Genomic DNA, 11,406 nt, shown 5'->3' on the forward strand with positions numbered 1-11,406 from the left:
TTTTCAGAAGTGACCTGGCGACAAATGACAGCTCAACTTAGTGGCTTATAATGTGGACATTTAGAGCAGCAAAACACTTTAAACGCACGTTGATTAAATGTGGTGGGAAAAACCGGAGGACCCCGAGAAAAATCCACGCGACCACGGGGAGAACATGCCAACTACAGATATAGAGGCACCGGGGTCGGGACCGAACCCACAGACCTCCTGTACACAAGGCGAGGTAGTTAACATCTTGCCACCGTGATCCGTGTTTTTCTATGTTATTCACATGGATCAAGAGTTATTGTGGGTGTTGGAAAATCCAGGCTTTTAACCAGAGGTGGATCTAGAAACATCCCAGGGGAGGGGACGTTCCGTTAATGCCAATCATTTTTTATATTAAGTAGACCCCTCCATCGATAATATATTTTTTTTAAACTTATTTTCTCCAGTAAACATAGGTAAAATATAGATTTTTCGGGGTCGCAAAGATGACCACCCCCCCTTCCCTCGCCTCTTGAATCCGTCACTGTCTAGAACCCAGATCACTGGCACAGGAGGTCGATATTTGCAGACGCACGGTGTGCACGTGCACAATCAAAATTCTACGGAGCAAAGGTGGAATTTGGCGATGGTTTTTTTCTTTCGCAGAAGCCCACCCCGCATTTTTGTATCCAATACCAATACCCCTGCCATTCGCCACGAAGTGACGGTGATGTCATCACGGCGCCTGTGCCAGGCCAGGTGCACTTTGAGGCCACGTGAAGTGTCAAAGGCTCACCGACAGGAGGATTCGGGGCAGACCCGGCAGGCGCCATGGGTTGGCTGAGATGACCGGTAGATGCATCACCAGCTGTACCCCCTACTGTGTCAGGCTAGGTGCAGCAGGTCTCGAGATAAACCCAGAAAGTGCCATGGGTTGGCTGAGATGACCGGTAGATGCACCATCAGCTGTACCCCCTCCTGTGTCAGGCTAGGTGCAGCAGGTCTCGAGATAGACCCAGAAAGTGCCATGGGTTGGCTGAGATGACCGGTAGATGCACCACCAGCTGTACCCCCTACTGTGTCAGGCAAGGTGCAGCAGGTCTCGAGATAGACGCAGAAAGTGCCATGGGTTAGCTGACGGAGATGACCGGTAGATGCACCACCAGCTGTACCCCCTACTGTGTCAGGCTAGGTGCAGGAGGTCTCAAGATAGACCCAGCAAGTGCCATGGGTTGGCTAACTGAGATGACCGGTAGATGTACCACCAGCTGTACCCCCTGCTGTGCCAGGCTAGGTGCAGCAGGTCTCGAGATAGACCCAGAAAGTGCCATGGGTTGGCTGACTGAGATGACCGGTAGATGCACCACCAGCTGTACCCCCTACTGTGTCAGGCTAGGTGCAGCAAGTCACGTAGGTAAAAAATTAAAATTAAAAAAAGTAAAATAAAAATCACGACGTTTCGGAGGCAACACAAGCTTCCGTCTTCAGGTGGAATCGTCACAGCACGATAGCTGTATCAAGTACTCCCTCTTCACTTGATACAGCTATCGTGCTGTGACGGTTCCACCTGAAGACAGAAGCTTGTGTTGCCTCCGAAACGTCGTGATTTGTATTTTATTTAACTTTTATTAATTTTTTTTTACCTACGTGACTTTACCGAAAAAAACTAAGAATATGAATCCTTGCAGTCACGAAAGCTTCAAATCTAAAATTGGGTAATATATCGTCTCTACTTTAGCTACACACAAGCGACCTTAGCACATAGTCCCATCGCCTACACACATAGCCGAATGGCTCACAGGGCTCTACCTAATAAATGAATTTCGATTTAAAGCTTTCGTGACTGTATGGATTCATATTCTTGGTTCTTTCGGTAAAGTCACGTAGAAGGGAAATAATAAAAATAAAACATAATACGATGAAATTATCACAGTGTCCTAATGTCTTTCCGACAGACCTGTTCTTCACCTGAGGACGGCTGCTTGCGTGGTGGCCGAAACGTCGTGAGAATTTTATCTGATGTTTTATTTTATTATTACCCTTCTACGTGACTTTACCGAAAGAACCAAGAATACAAATAAATGAAACTGAAGATAAATAAATGAAACTGAAGATAAAAAGTTTTTTTTTTTAAAACACGGCATGGAGCAAGCCTAATACATGAACTTGAACTTGAACACTTCAGCGGGAGAATGCCCGGGGCTGTGCTCCGGAAACATCGTCGGTCGTTTGTAGGGGTGGGGGGGGGGATTCGTAATGTTCCACGTGGTTTCTTTGTTGACGTTGCGAGAGGGTTTGGGGAGGCGGGGAAGCTCGGGAAAGGTCTGGAATGGCTGTGGCGCAAGCCTTGAGCGGATTGTCATTGTGTGGGGGAGCGGTGGCGCAACGGTTAGCGGCGCTGCGAATCGCCGGCGACCCCGGGTTGACTTTTCATCACGTGATGATGATCTGAATCGGTGCCGGGTCTCCGGCGAGGTCAACTCGGCCACAAATGAATATCTGGTGCGGTGTGTAAATATCAGCAGCGGGGGGTACAAAGGCGGGGGAGCTGCCCCTCCCGCCAGCCCGCCCGCCCTTCGTGTGCCCGCGCCGGCCTTCGAGCGAGCGAGCGGCACTTGCCCCAACCAGTCCCTAGCGGCTACACGGGGGACCTTTGTCTTCGATGGTGCCACTCGTTGCACGAGCGCGCGTGGTTGGGAAGGCGGCTGACGTCACCCCCCCCACCACCCCCTCACCCAGAATGGAAAATTCCTTCCATGGTCTGGGTGGGACGTTGAGAGGTGACGCGTTTTTTTTTGGTGTTATCCCCTCGCTCGTCTGTGATTGTGGACGCGGTAGAGGCGGGGGGGGGGTCTTATTGGGGGGGGGGGGGTGGCCGCTAGCCGTGAGAAAGCCAAAGCAGCAAAGGTTTCTGGGCCCCAGTATAGCGGATTCGCTCAAAAAAAAGGGGGGGGGGGGGCACGAAACAGGAATAGCAGGGCACTCATGGGTGGAGTTTGGGGAACAGGGGGGCCAATGCCCCCCAAACTACACATTTCAATTTTTTTTTATGAATCCTAATGTGAGGGGCAAAGCGAACCCCTGTCACCAACCCCCCCACCCAAACATCGGAGTCAAACCTCTGCCTGTGGGTGCGCGCCAAATAAAATTCGCACCTGGACCATCAGCAAATCTAATTGGTATAAAAAATAGAAGCCATTTAATGTCTCGCAACTCTATCGAATCTGCTTCTCACACCGCCCCTCCTCCCTCCTTGACAGCCTGAAATGAAAAGCTGGTGCGGGAATGTCAACAGTATTGGGAGAGGCAAAGGCGGCAGAGCGTGATGTTGGTCACATGTAATGAGTTAGGGCGCCACGGTAGCTAGGAGATGTTAACTACGTCGCCTGGTGTACATGAAGTCGTGGGTTCGATCCCGACCCTGACGCCTGCTGCTGTATATTTAGAGTTTGCGTGTCTCTCTTCTCGTGGTCGCGTGGATTTTTCTCCGGCGCCTCCAGTTTTCCCCTTCACATTGAGAATCAACATCACGTGCTTAGAGTATTTGACTGCTATACATTTCCGGATGATAAGCCACTTGGTGGAGCTATCATTTGTGATAGCCAAGGTCGTTTCTGAAAAGGAGCTCCACAGCTCAGTGGGGCCTTACCTGGTAAAATAAAAAATAAAGTTTAGTTTTAGAGTTGAAATGAAAGCGTCTTGATACAGGTGTCCCCTGAAAATGTCTTGAGATTCGGCGAGGCTTTCTTGTGAACCGAGTTCACCATATCAGCCGTTATCAATCCACTGCTGGATGAAGGCCTTTCCCAAGCCGCCGGAAACCATCTCACGGTTTTGAGATCTAACAAAGCAGTCCACATTGGAACCTCATTTGCCAGTAAAAAATATGATAATTGTTTTTTTACCCTTCTATCTGGCAACAAAACTGACACCTTTTTTTTACAAGGAGTCATGTTTGCATAGACCACAACACCTGCAGTCATAATGCAAACAAAAAACATAACTCTGATAATGTGCACTGTCCTTGAAGTTCATTGGTCCACACCCGAGACAGCTTTCCTTAGAGCCTAGTCTCACATGGGTTGGACCAGATGACGCCAAATGGCGCGCACGAACTGATTGTATCGGTTCAATTCTCCCCGCTCTGCGTCCATCTCGGACGCGCGTTCCGTTATTTTGAGCAAACGTCCACCATCCTCCCTTCTATATAAGTAATATTTTAAACAACTTTTTAAAAAAACACGCTTTTATGAAATGTACTAGTAATGGCAGAACTCCACGACTCCAGGAAGTGGCCCCGAAGCTTGCCATAACGTAAGGGACCGTAGCCAATTACAGCCAACGTCAGTTGGCCGTGGACAATTAGACCCAAGCCGAAACATAACATATACAAAATAATGTTTAAAAAATATATGTTTCATGATAGAATATAGTATTGTCATCAGTATGACATAAGTATACAAAGTTTGCAGTCGATACCACATTGGGAAGTTAAAATTGAGTTACAAGATTTGAAGATACAACAACAACGACAACAACAACAGACAGAGTGAGTTTAAAGAAAGCGTGTAAAAAAGTGGGGGTTTTTTTGAGAGGGGGGGGGGGGGCGTTAAATATAAATGTGTCGTTCAACCCGCCACCACGCGACACAGCCAATTGTAAATGTTGTGAGTTTAGTCTCCAACACACCGGTGTGTTGTACTCGTTACGAATTGGCATGCTCTTGTTTACGTGACAAACCTTACTAAATGGCTGTGGCGGGTTGAACGACACCTTTATATTTACGCGATTTAACCCCCCCCCCCCCCCAAAAAAAAATACCTACGTCATGGATATTGGTGGCGAAAGTCTCCTGCGGGTTAAATTCTCCCTTCTACAGCCGTGATGTTGTTCCTTCCCAGCCCCCCCCAACTCACTTTTCTCTTTAACAGTTTCAATTGACGTCTTTCGCTCGAACGCGTTCTCTCGACGTTCTAATTCCCAGGCTTTTCTCTTTGGAGTTGTGTGCACTTTTCTGGGAACGTTTTTGTTGTTGTTGTTGTCGTTGCTTCACGATTTTCGTGAATGGCCCATGTTGTCTCGCCACGTGCGTTACCCGGCCTTCACGCGTCCTGCCCTTGAAATGCCTCCTCCACCGCACAACGATGTGAGCCGCTGCTGATACCTACTATAATCACCCAGAAATGTCCTTAACGCTCGTGACGTCACTCAGTTTCAGTTAGTATCAGTTCATGTATTAGTTATAGCCCTGTGAGCCATGCAGGCTCTTGAATCGGGCGCAACCGCAAGAAACAAAAACATGAACAAGAAACATCTTAACGTGACGACGCGCAACAGAAAAGTCCAGAAAAAACAGCAAAGTCTTCCAGAAAAAGCACCGTATGTCAACGCTGCGTGCAAAAATCCCAGTGGGATGCAAGTCAAACAATAACAACCATAAGACAATATTTTTATTATTTTATTATTTCCCTTCTACGTGACTTTACCGAAAGAACCAAGAAGATGAACCATAAGACAATTTAGATTATCCACATCGACCATCCCACCCATAATTAATATTCATGAGCAGGTGACGTCACTCCACATCGAACAGCCCCCCTTATTAAAAATCATGAACAGGTGACGTCCTCCAGATGGACCCTCCACCCTCCATTCATAATAATTAGCGGCTGACGTCACTCCACATGGGGGGGCCGAGGCGCCTCCTCCCCCCTCCTCGGCGTCAACTTACAACCCTCACTGCAAAGTCAGAACCCTCACGTCATCACGTGGTCTCCGTGACGTTGGTGAAACATCAAAGTAAAAAGGACGTCGTGATAAACAAGGGATTATAACCTTAAAATTAACTAAGTCTGTGTCACCGCGCCCTTACAAATTGCACACGAATGGATGCAATGCATATCACTTCGCGGTCTGCTTTTCGCTTGCAAGTTTCATATTTACTGCAATAAACCCGTCCTTGGACGGGCAAAAGGCTAATTAATAATAATGATGTCAGCTTTATATAACTAGCGTCATGTTGATACGCATAATCACATGATGGGCTAACATCCTATTTATAGCGATTGTTAGGTCAATGAAACAACGTCAAGGAATACATTTGAATGGTACAAATAATAAAAAAGTTACTTATTTATTAAAACTAACATTCCGTTTTTTGTTATGAGGAAAGACTTACTGAGTCTCAAGAATTTAATGGAAGGTCCTGCCATGTTTTTTTCAGTATTTTATTACATTTGTAGGGGTGTCAGGGGAAGGATTCCCACCAATAGATGGGTTAGGGGGAGGGGTGATCGAGGTGATTATAAGGAGAGAACGGGCGGGAAGGGGGGGCCTTTGGCGGGAACGGGATTGGGACGGCGGGCGACAGGTGTGAATGGAAGGAAAGGAATAAAGGACGAGACCCCTGCAATCTCGTGTCGGCTCCTCTCTACACATTTATTTAACCAAATAAGGCCCACTAAGTTCTGAGCTCTTTTTCAGAAGCGACCTGGCCATAAATGATAGCTCAACGAAGTTGACTTTTCATCACGTGGACATTTATAAGCAGCCAAATACTCTAAACGCGTGATGTTGATTCTCTAAATGTGGAAGGGAAAACCGGAGGACCCGGACAAAAATCCACGCGACTACGGAGAGAGAGAGAGGGACCGTCCATAAATGACGTCACGCACCTGGGGGGGGGGGGGGGGGTCAGACATTTGTGACGATGTGTGACGAGGGGGGGGGGGGGGTTTGAGAAATGTGACGTCATATCAAAATGCGCAACTTTAAATAAATATAGACAACACGTTCTACTTAATTAAATAGACTTTTTAATAAATGTTTTCTCCTACAACATCAGACTGCAGCGGCACATTAAATACGCACTACAATGACAATAGTTTAAAGCGATTTGAAGCATGTTTTATTTGGGGGGGGGGGCAGAGCTTTGTGACGTCATATTTGAAGGGAGGTCTGACTTTATGTGACGCCGTGTGACGATAGGGGGGGGGGTCAAAAATCGTCAAAAATCGCGTGACGTCATTTATGGACGGGCCCAGAGACCAAACTCAAAATATACAGCAGCAGGCGTCAGGGTCGGGATCGAACCCACGACCTCCTGCATAGCAGACGAGGTAGTTAACATGGCATCGTTATTATTACTATACTGAACATTACATACTATAATCACCCAGAAATGTCTGTCCGTCCCGCGCGTGACGTCACTCCTCATGACATGAGACCCCCCCTCCCCCGCGTGACGTCACTCCACATGAAACCCACCCCCTCATTAATATTCATGAGTGGGTGGATTTTTACACGAACGCAGAGGAAGATCGAGCTGAATTAAATAATGTATTACGTAAAGTCGCTTCAAATACGACGTTTCTTTACAGAAAGTGACGGTAAGAAATGAATGTCTTCATCACAGTGCTACATCCGTGCGTGACGTCACTGCAAAAGAGCCCCCCCCCCCCGCCCCCTTCATTAATATTCATGCCCGCGTGGAAATTTACACTCACGCACAAGAAGGTCACTCACTCCACATGCCGCACCCCTCCCCAATAACCATTAGCGGGTGACGTTACTCCACATGTCGCACCCCTCCCCAATAACCATTAGCGGCTGACGTCACTCCACATTGGGCAACCCCCCCTCATTAATAATCATGAGCGAGTGACGTCACTCCACATGCCACACCCCTCCACAATAACCATGAGGGGTGACGTCACTCCACATGTCGCACCCCTCCCCAATAACCATTAGCGGGTGACGTCACTCCACATCGGGCAACCCCCCTCATTAATAATCATGAGCTGAACAATTTTTCTATTGAATATTTCAGATTTGCTGCAATAGACACCCGTCATTGGACAGGCAAACAAGCTAGTGGACAATATCTTCACGCTCTGCGGGTATATCAACACACACCATGAGGCCTCCCTTGCCAAACCTATTCTCATATCCTAGATTTGAAGCTTTCGTGACTGCAAGGATTCATATTCTTAGGTTTTTTCGGTAAAGTCACGTAGATAAAAAATAAAAAATAAAAATTACTTGATACAGCTATCGTGCTGTGACGGTTCCACCTGAAGACGGAAGCTTGTGTTGCCTCCGAAACGTCGTGATTTTATGTTATTTTTATTTAACTTTTATTAATTTAAATGTTTTACCTACGTGACTTTACCGAAAAAACCTAAGAATATTCTCATATCAACACACACTTTGCCCCCCACACTGCACAGACACCGTGGAACCCCTTATGGGTGATGTTGCTACGCGTAAACCCAAAATGAGTTGTTTTCAGGTCATCGTTTGTAGCATTGAGGTGACATCTGTGACTTTGCATCACTTGTTTTAATATATACTCTGGAAGGAAACCGGGAGAACCCCGAAGAAGCTCGTGCAATACAAGGCGCGGTGGTTCAAGTTCATTTATTAGGTATAGCCCTGTGAGCCATTCGGCTCTTGAATCGGGTGCAACCGCAACAAGCAAAAAACAAAAACATGAACAAAAAACATCTTAAAGTGAATATGTCACTAAGTGCAAACAAAAAATCCAAGAAAAGACAGCAAAACATTGCAGAAAAAAAATCACCGTACACCAACGCTGTGTGCAAAAATCCCAGTGGGATGCAAGTCAAACAACAACAACAACCACAAGACAACTTAGATTAAGGCCATCAGTCTAACTCTGTACTACATCAAACAAAAATGGCTAAACCAATACACTTTTGCATATTTCACACACCCGTATCGGGGATTGAACCCAGGTCCTTCTTGCTGTGATGTAGTCCACAAATGAGCATCCACTGCGCCATCCTGATGTCGGAAACAAGCGCACGTGTTTCTGCGGGACACCACAAACCCCAACCACATCCTCCTGCAGTTAAAGACAAAGATCCCACGTATAGCCTGAACAGACTGTTGGGGCAAGTGCTGTTAGCGAGTAGCAGCACCTCTGAAGGCCACAACGGCACACGAGGGGATGGAGTGGCCAACACCACGCCCGGCCGCCTTTGTCTCCCCAGTGGTGATGTTTACACACCACACCAGGCAGTAATTTGAGGCTGAGTCGACCTAGGGGAGGCCCATGACCGGTTCAGATAATCCGTCACTGGTGTTCGCGGGAATGGAACTCGGGGCGCCGGGTTCGTAGCACAGCAGCGTGCTAACCGCTGCACCACCGCTCCCCATACCATGTGCAGTAAACCACGCATCATGCACGCGCTGGTGACTACGCCGCACGCCTGTAATGCAGGCACGCCTGTGGAGGCAGCGAGGGTTTGTCGAGGTCGCAATATCCCTGGCTTGCCCAGGGTGTGATAACAGCACAGCAAGGATTAATTTCCATCTGCACGGGTACTGAGTATTATCTCCAACGCCCTCGTGGGCACGGGTTTTCTCCGGTTTTCTCCCACGTCTATACAACACTGACTAATGTAGTTGGCCAAACATCCCAGTATAGGACCGCAGAGCTTGGGAAATTGTTGACGCCGCTTTGTGTCAGGATTCCCACTTGCTCCGTGATTTCCCGTGCCTCTTGATGATCAAATAAAAACGGTGCTTGTTACAAATTCTACATTATGGAGTATTATTATGACGACGACTTAATAATACATATGTAGTGACATAAATGGTGTCACTATAGCGTAGCGACAGTACCGAGTGAAGAGTGGTACTGTATGTGCGGAGCCTCTCTCTAGCACCAGAGTGAGTATGCCATGGAAGGGCTCTCTAGAGGGCATAGCCTTGATGACGTTGAGAGAGAGGACAGGCGAGGACGTGGTACACTCTGAGTGATGTAGGGGCCAGAGTCTTCGAGAAGGATCTGGAAGGGGGGCGTGGCCAGGGGCGGAGCCCGGCTACGCCGTGGCCAATCAAAGCCGAGTCCCGATCGTGGCCTCAATTGAACCCACTGCACATACATGCACATGTGTGTGGAGTGCCCTGGGGTTGTTCTCCGGGCTGGGCCACGTTTCTGCCACACGCATAAAACAAAGGCGCGTGCAATAATTCAAATGTGAATATTTCATTCCCAGGGCACTTCAGCAAATAGTTTCTGAGACTGACCGAGCGCGTCTCTCCGTGCAAAGGGGATCGTTCATAAATGACGTCACGCGATTTTGGACAATTTTTGACCCCCCCCCCCTTTCGTCACACGGCGTCACAAAAAGTCTGACCTCCCCTCAAATATGACGTCATAACGCTCTGCCCCCCCCCCCCCCCAAATAAAACATACTTCAAATCGCTTTAAACTATTGTCATTGTAGTGCGTATTTAATGTGCCGCTGCACTCTGATGTTGTAGGAGAAACATTTATTAAAAAGTATATTTAATTAAGGAGAACGTGTTGCCTATATTTATTTCAAGTTGCGCATTTTGATGTGACGTCACATTTATCAACCCCCCCCCCCCTCGTCACACATCATCACAAATGTCTGACCCCCCCCCCTAGGTGCGTGACGTCATTTATGGACGGCCCCAAAGGTTACGACTGAGAAGTGTCGCAAGGAAAAGGTGCGGCCGTGAAATGAATTTGCTTACGCAAATGCTGGCGGAAGTGGCACACTTTTAGAGGTGGTGTTCGGCCTACTCTTCCACGTTCAACCGGACGTGTTAGAAGAGGTGGGGCGTGCCCAGGGTTGAGAGTGGAAGGAGGAGTGGCGGGTTGATCAACAAGTGTCCAAAATTTCGATTTAAAGCTTTCGTGACTGCAAGGATTCATCTTCTAGGTTCTTTCGACAGACCTGGTTTTCACCTGAGGACGGCTGCTTGCGTTGTGGCCGAAACGTCGTGAGAATTATTTTATCATGTTTTATTTTTATTATTTTATTACTTCCCTTCTACGTGACTTTACCGAAAGAACCAAGAAGAAGTGTCCAAAAGGCGGAAGAAAGGTCGACAGGGATGATAATTGAGAGAAAGACCGGCACCGAGGGAGTTTGCAAGATGGTTCTGGACAATCTAGATTTGAAGCTTTCGTGACTGCAGGAATCCATACTCTTTGGTTCTTTCGGTAAAGTCACGTGGGTAGAAAATAAAATAAATCACGACGTTTCGGGCGCAACACAAGCGTCCGTCATCAGGTGGGAAAAGAGCTTTCTAGTTCATCGGATTCCTCCAGTACTAATAAAGACTCTGACTTGGATTTCTTCTCATTCCCTCTATCCCCAATTCCAATCCGGGTTTCGCCCTCTCCGTTCCACCTAAACGGAAAACACAAACGTCAATCATCAGGTGCGCCCGAAACGTCGTGATTTATTTTATTTTATACCCACGTGACTTTACCGAAAGAACCAAAGAGTTCTAGATTTGAAGCTTTCGTGACTGCAAGGATTCATACTCTTAGGTTTTTTCGGTAAAGTTACGTAGGTACAAATACATAATAATAATAAAGTGATTTATAATTTTTATTTCTATTATTAATTCTATTATTTTATTATTATTTATTTT

Source organism: Lampetra planeri, chromosome 57 (genome assembly GCF_965212315.1).
Source record: "Lampetra planeri chromosome 57, kcLamPlan1.2.h2, whole genome shotgun sequence".
Classification (NCBI taxonomy): Eukaryota; Metazoa; Chordata; class Hyperoartia; order Petromyzontiformes; family Petromyzontidae; genus Lampetra; species Lampetra planeri.